The following is a 7,700-nucleotide window of genomic DNA, read 5'->3' on the forward strand; positions in this document are numbered from 1 at the left end:
GAAAACTCTTCATTTATATTTAAGCAAAAAAATTTTTTTCGTTTACTTATAGAATCCAAACATGGACTTTTATTCAAACAAATTATGCACAGTTAGATAAATTGTTGAAACAATATATAGAATTGAAATATAATATCATAAATATATTCGAAATAATTTCTCCTGAACTAGCACCCCTTCATATATAAAAATAAATATATAAAATTGTTCGGGCATTAAGATGAGACTCTTAAAACCGCGGTATTATCAGTAAATTTCATGTATAATAGACTTGTTTTCTAAATACTTTTATATAAAATTTATATAATATTATTATTATTATTGTATTGGCTGGGACTATCAACTACCCTAGCCTGACTCACTAGAGATGTTCGGGTGGTTGGTACGAGGGAGGATGACGGGGTGTACTTCATCTCGTTGCCGCATTCCGACTGCAGCTCCTCCGGCCCCCACCACACCACAGTCAGGTCTTCACTAACCTAACTTCACTCAAATATAGCCATATTTAGAATAATAATTAAAAAAAAAGGTTTATTAATGTTATTTTCAACTATATTTTATAATATAATAATAGTAGTTTAGAATTAAAATAGTAATTATACAGTGCATTCCAGCATTTGCTTTGCACTGAATTTTTCCTATACGAGTATGTTTAAGCGCTTTAAGGATAATTGTACTGCAATTGTTTTTTTCTCGTAAGCGTTTCGTGATTTTTCCCTCAACAAGGGGACAGCGATTTTTTTTTTCCCCGCAGCACCTTTAGTGGGCTGAAAAAAAATTCGCGACACCCTTCTCCGTCTAGAAAACATTTGCGCCGCAATTATCCTTAATGTACTATAATAATAAAAGCGGTTCAATATGTAAGAAAAAAAAAACATTGAATATTGAATGCTCAGACATTTATTAAAACACAAAATATCAAAGACACTTTATGTACACTATAGTATTTTTAATAGGTAACCATCGATAATAGATACATACGAAAAATAATCAAATAATAATAAATGAAAAAGAACACAGCAACCCCTGAAGGGTCTTGGGTCCAGTACTAATGATACATTGAACATTTCTAAATCAGGTATTTATTCCTAGCCCTGAATGACTTACAAGTAGTGAACGTACCATATCCAGGAGGTGATAATGTTACCATTTTTTATTAATAAATTTTACTTCTATACTGCAAAATCATTGTAAAATTTAAAAATTATTACCACGTCGCCCCTGGCATACGCTTGCGTCACCCAATTTGGGAACTACTGGCCTAGAGACGTATAGAGGGGTTAGTTTAGTGATAACAAACAAAATGTGTGTATAAGATAAGAAAAAAAATTAAAAAAGAAAAGAAAATGAAAATTAGAAAATCTTGATGTACAAAAAGAAAATATAAGAAAAAAAAATACTAGCTAAAATATGACTGGCGAAAAAAAAACTGTGTAAGTTTCAATTATACAAAGATAATAAAAAAAAATAAACCGTCAATAAATTACAGGTAATGAACATATTTTGTGATTAACAAAATAAATAATAAGAAAATAAATTTCAAAATAACAATTTTTGGTGAACCAAAACTAAATTGAAACGTTATGGATATGTTAATATATTGGATATCTTAATACTGAAATATTAAACTAAAAGTTAATTACTAAGAAAGCAAATAACAAAAACAAATCCTTAAATAAATAAAAAAGTGAATCAATTAGGCTGTTAGTTGAATTGTTAGCTTATTTAAACGAGATTCATAAAAAACTATTAAAAAATCATTCAATTTATTTTGGTGGTCTGGCTCCGAAAAATGAACAAATTTATGAATTGATTTCCAAAAAATTATAATAGAAATTGCAACTACTCTGCACATTGAAAAAGTATTGAGTAATAAGAAAAAAATTAGGCCAGGAGCTTGATGTAGGTTGTTTGGGTCATCACGTCCGTGTATGTTCACATTCGCCAAACCATCGTGGTTGACTGAATTGAGAGGTTAGAAGGTGTTTCCAAGAGCTAAGAAATACGCGGAAAATGGTGAAAATGCAATACCGGAAAAATACTGCATTTTCCATGAAAATTCTATAAAGGACAGGCTCATGTCGGCAATGCTCTTGATTTACATGTTTTCATCATAGTATCGTAGCGTATCGACTGTAATGATGATCATTATTTTTATATATTTCACAGTATTCTGACTTCATGTTTATGGGTAGATGTTCATGTATTCAACTTATAATAAAACATAAATATTCAGAGCTTGTAGCAATTTGGCCACTTTGTTAAAATGTATTAACAAACGTAAAACGTGAATAAATAAATGTAAAGAACGAGGATGTTAAAAAAAAAAAAGAAAGAAAGAAGATAATTGTAAAACTGGACAAATATTGAAATTAGTGTTTAATATTTTTGTATTACAGTATTCTCATGTAATATTTTTCTTACTCTGACTTATCAAAACAGTCCCCTTGCTTTTGCTTTCTTAGTGTGTGGAAGTTTCTGCTATGTGTGAAAGTCTGAGATTTACTAAATGATTACATTTAGGAAAGCAGGATTCCTTGTTAATTCTTCTCTTTTTCTTTCTGAAGGGGCGGAAAGGTAGTAAAACCTAAGATTGGCGTTCAGATTGATCGTATAGGGGTGATACTGATTGATTGCCCATAAAATGTTAAAATCTGATCATTTAAAAATTGAAGTGGTGGGGATGTTGAGGAAGTAATGGGAGAGGCTACTGATGCTTCGTTCATATTATAAATTTCAGTTCAATGTTTCAGGCAAATGACTAAATAATTTGCCCAACTAGCTTTCTGTTTATTTTGAATCAAAAGAGATATTTCACAAGATTCTTACCGTAAGGTATTTCATATTCAAGTAAGCATCAGTCGAGCTGCAAAATGCAGGATTCTTCTGGTTCTGAATCTGTTTCCTCGCACAACTTTTTAACTATTACAAGATTTAGATAAGTATTCATATATTTTTTGCGAACTCGCTAATTGTAGAGTTATTTGATTTTTAGTAAAATTACTGAATTTTTCGTTTATAATTCAGTAATAAATAGCTACAATTTTTTGTTTGTAGATTTTTGCATTATTTCTGAGTCCAAAAATAATAAAAAGCACAAAGTTTAGGCTCAACCTCTTCATTTACAAAGGTGAATTGAGGAAAGTGGGTTTTTAATACCTCTTTCAGTGTTTCCTCTTGGTTCTCTGTATAAGTTTTATCTGATCTACAGATAGAGACAGGACCATTGTTTCTGTCTTTTTGGAGGACCTTACGTATTCGGGCAGCTGTTGATGAATCCTCTTCCCTTCACAAAACTTCCTCCAAGAGTGTCTCTTGGATTTTCTAATTTCTTTATTATATTCTGTTAGGGCCTGTCTATACTCCTCCCATCTCCCTTGCCCTTTTGCTTTATTGGAGAGTTTTCTCACTCTTCTCCTAAGATTTTCAAGTGTTTTGTTCCACCATGGTACATCCCTTTTTTGTCTCTCTTTTATGGGGCAGCTTTCCTCATAGAAGCCATGGATTGCATTATGCACTTCAGTTGCTGCCCTTTTTAGAGATTCAATTGTTTCTATTGGGTACATTTTAATCCCTAGATCTGAGGTTAATAATGCCTCATATAGTTTCCATTTTGTGAGTTTAGGTACTCTTATACTTTGGAGTTATCTCCTACCAATCTCCACATTAAATCTGATCTGTTGATCAGACAATGAGATTTCCTGGGAGACATGCCAGTCTTTAACACTATCCTTTGTGTCAGATTTGGCCAAGGTTAAATGAAGAATCTCTTGTCTATTCCTTGCCATAAAGGTAGGCCTTTATTAATAATATCTATATTATTTGATATTAAATATTCCAAAAGTTCTTCACCCCTTCTGTTTGTGTCCATGCTGCCCCATACTGTATTGTGGGCATTTGCATCACATCCAATGATGTATTCATAATTATTCCTTTTGGAGTAATTTATGAGGACCTCTATCTTTCTCGGTGGTACTTCCTCTTGATTGTCTGTGAAGTAAGCCAAGGCAAAAACCAACCTTTTCTTTCCTGTTTTCACTGGTACCTCTATCACTACTGCAACCAGGTCTTGTGATATGTGTATCAGTGTGTAGAGTGCTCTGAAATCACAAAATAATTAATATTTTTATTTACCGTAATAGCTGCTCTTGGTCTATCTGTGTCTCTAAAATAGATGAACTGACTTACCTTTGTTGAGAGTCCTTTAATCTCTTATATTCCAAGGTTCCTGAAGTAACCCTATATCTATGTTATCGTTAATGAATTTCTTTGCTATTAGGGTCAATGCACCTTTTGCATGATGTAAGTTCACCTGTATTATTTTAATATATTCTATTTTTTTAAAATTTTATTTATTTATTTATTATTTCCCATCCAGAGGCTTATCTCTTTTTCTTAATCCTCTGGGTCTTCTTTTATCTTCCCTTTTCCATAGGGAAGGTTCTTTTTGGGTTGGCTTTTTGGTCTTATCCTCTCTTAACAGTTGGCTTCTCCCACTTTCTGCTACTCTAGTCAGAGGAGGTTTGGTTTCCGACCTAGCCCCCAAAGGCCCTACCCGACACTCAGAAGGCACCTCGTCCACTCGCCCAGGGACCCAGGGGACCAGGACCCCCCAGAGGGCTCGGCCTCCCCATTTCTCCCTTTCCTGGTAGAGTCAGGCTTCTTTGCTCCACCTTACAGCCTGAAGAATGCCTCTCTTACACTAAAGTATATCGTACCCTGTTCTGTTAGGGCCTTCAGTTGCTCTTTTTCCTTCCAATCCTACAACTATCTGAGTACCTATGGATTATCCTCCCTTTTGAACACCCTCCATGTGTTCGCACTCAGATTAGGATTCTGGTTGTGAATTATTATGAGGATCTCTTCCTCTGTATATTTTACTAGGGGGTGGTAAACTATAGCCGGCTCCTTCCTTGGCAGATTCTCTTCTTTAAGAGCTTTACGTTTTGCTCCCTCCCACAGTTTTTGTCTGGGTGTATTATCTATTACCCATTCTACTGTTGCTTGGTTTACACAGGTGAATTGGAGCCATCTCTGCTTCCAGTTAGTCCCATGAAATTGTGGGCACTTGCTGGGCTCTCCATTCAGTATGAGGTTGGTTATTTCCAGTTGGATACTGTTAAATTGCTCCTCACTGAATCCATCCTCGGGGTAGTTTTCTGAAAAAATACCTACCCTTCCTTAGCCTAACGGTAGGACATGGTTGGGGGAACTACTCCTTCATCAGCCATTTGTCCTCCAAGCATTTCTGAGGTAGTCTTTGTCCTCTTTGGTTTTCTATCTATTTCACTATTGGGAGTATATTCATTTGATTGGGCCTTAGGCCCTTCTTTAAATAAACTCTTATGGCTGTTCATGGGGTCTTTCCTCTTTTTGAGTACCTCCCCCTCGGAATACCCATTTCTTTTCAACCAGTTAAATCTTTTTCTTCCTGGACCCACTCAGTTTGATGATTGGGCTAACATCTTTAGGAGATAGGCGAGTCCTTTCCTCCTTTTATTATTACGGCATTACTTTGGGAATTTCACCCTTATTACCGGTTTCTATGCCTTCCATTCTTGTTTGAGGCAGTGACTCCTTTGCTATTGTTGTTGTGGAAGCTGGGGAAAACCCCTTCTTCCTCCTCTAAAATATTTAATTTATTCTTGTCCGTTCCCACGAGTAGCTAGGGATTTAAACAGTCACCTGTGACAGGCATGCCACAGAAAGGCTCAATAAAACTGGAGGTCGCCTGGTATCCAGAGTTTATATAGTTCGACTGTTAACCCACAGCCATACATCTAAAACCTATGCTGTCCTGCCTTGGAATAGGTGATATATATTGACTTCCCACCCTAGAACCGCCGTGTTCAGTATAAGCAGTGCCACTTCTTGCAGGATGTAGTTCTTCACCGCGCTCGGACGGTCCTGGTTGTAGCATCCTCTAAACCTCCACAAGGAGGCCTTCCAAGGCATCTTTGGTCTTTCAGCTACTCCCCTGGGACTGAGTGAAGGAAATTTCTCCCCAGTCCCTTGACCCCTGGTGTTATCTAAGTTGATGTGATATAAACATTTTATAGCAGAAAAAAAATTCTCAATACATTTTGTGTTAGGACATACTCAATTTTTAATTCAAAATGGGACATGACAATTTTCAATTTTTGAGGACATAAAAATAATATTTCTGATCTCAGGTATAATAATGTTGGAGGTGTGTGGCTGTCTGTATGTGCTGTATTTAAAAATAATATTAACCCTTCCCTTTCAAGCAGCGAATTTTACAAATTAAAAATAAAATTCAGATTTTGAGGATTAAATTCTATATTGATCATGTTTGAAACTGTTTAATAAAAAAAAAAAAACTAAAACTTTATGTTCTTCTGTTACCAATATGTTTAGCAGACCATTCAGCGACTAAAAACTATTTTTTCCTTTTTTAATATTCTTTTATGAAGGAAATTATAAAGTTCGTGGCACATTAGAATTAATTTGAAGCCAATACTTATTTTAAATTATATAAATTTCTATTATATCCTATTAATTAATAATAGCAATAATACTGATTATATATTAATAATATTTTCATTTTATGAAATATTCTTAGAAAAATTATGCTAATTTTAATTAATTTATTCAATAATATCCATATTTATAAAATGACAGGTATTGAAAGAATATTTATTGAGTAAATAGTGAAGGGAAGATCTTCGTTTAAATGTTTTCTCTGTCAAATAATTATAAGGAGTATATTCTACCATCTCTTCAGGTCCTAATAGTGCAATATATCATATTTTTATTTATCTCAACTAGTATGCTATTATTATATAATAAATTATGTACCTCAAAATTTTCATTTAAAAAATATTTCCCATCCAAAAGTTAAGAGGTACTTCTCAAAATTTACAAGTTCTGATCTAGGTTTATCTTGAAGCCTCTTGTTCCTAGAATGAAAGCGCCTGAGCTAAAACATTGTCATATGGAATTTCCATTCAAACATTTTGTAGGCTGTTGCCATCATGCATAGTCATTTTTTTCAGTAATGATTCAGAAGATTATCAGTAACAATTTTCTATAAAATTTATAAAACAACAAAAGACAAATGTAAATTAGTACCCACAGTTAAATAAAAGAAAACAACGATGTATAATTTTTTTAATGGCAGAGTTAAATAAAAATTAATGCCAGCAATGAATAGAGCTGTTGAGAACAAATGTGGTGTAAGTCATTCTGTTCTCATCAAAATAAATTTCCATAACAAATAATTATTTAATTAATTATTCATAGTATTAATTTCAGATTTTTTGAAATAGTAGGATATGCTTGTAACTGACTAGTCTTAACATAAAAAACTGTTATTTCTTACTAAAAACTTTTTTGAACTTCCCCCTTTCCAAAATTAAAGAATCAACAGCTCAATTATGCCTACTATTTTTTTTTATGCCTCATTTAAATCTTGTAGTGATATATATATATTTGCATGGTAATGACGAACCCACCCTATGAAAACCTTATCAAGAAATGTGTGATGTATTTCTGTAGTACATCGCGCCAGTGCTAGGACCTCCATGGTCTGTCATGTAAGTAAAGAAGTGATTTTCCATATTCATTTTCAATTTTTTTAAATAATAACAAACTAGTTTAATGAATAAAATTAACAAATTTTACAAACTAATACATAATAATAACAATATGATTTATCGCAAGTTAGTTTCTGAAAATAG

The sequence above is a fragment of the Halyomorpha halys genome, unplaced genomic scaffold (genome assembly GCF_000696795.3).
Source record: "Halyomorpha halys isolate HHAL.00 unplaced genomic scaffold, Hhal_1.1 Scaffold582.1, whole genome shotgun sequence".
Lineage (NCBI taxonomy): Eukaryota > Metazoa > Arthropoda > Insecta > Hemiptera > Pentatomidae > Halyomorpha > Halyomorpha halys.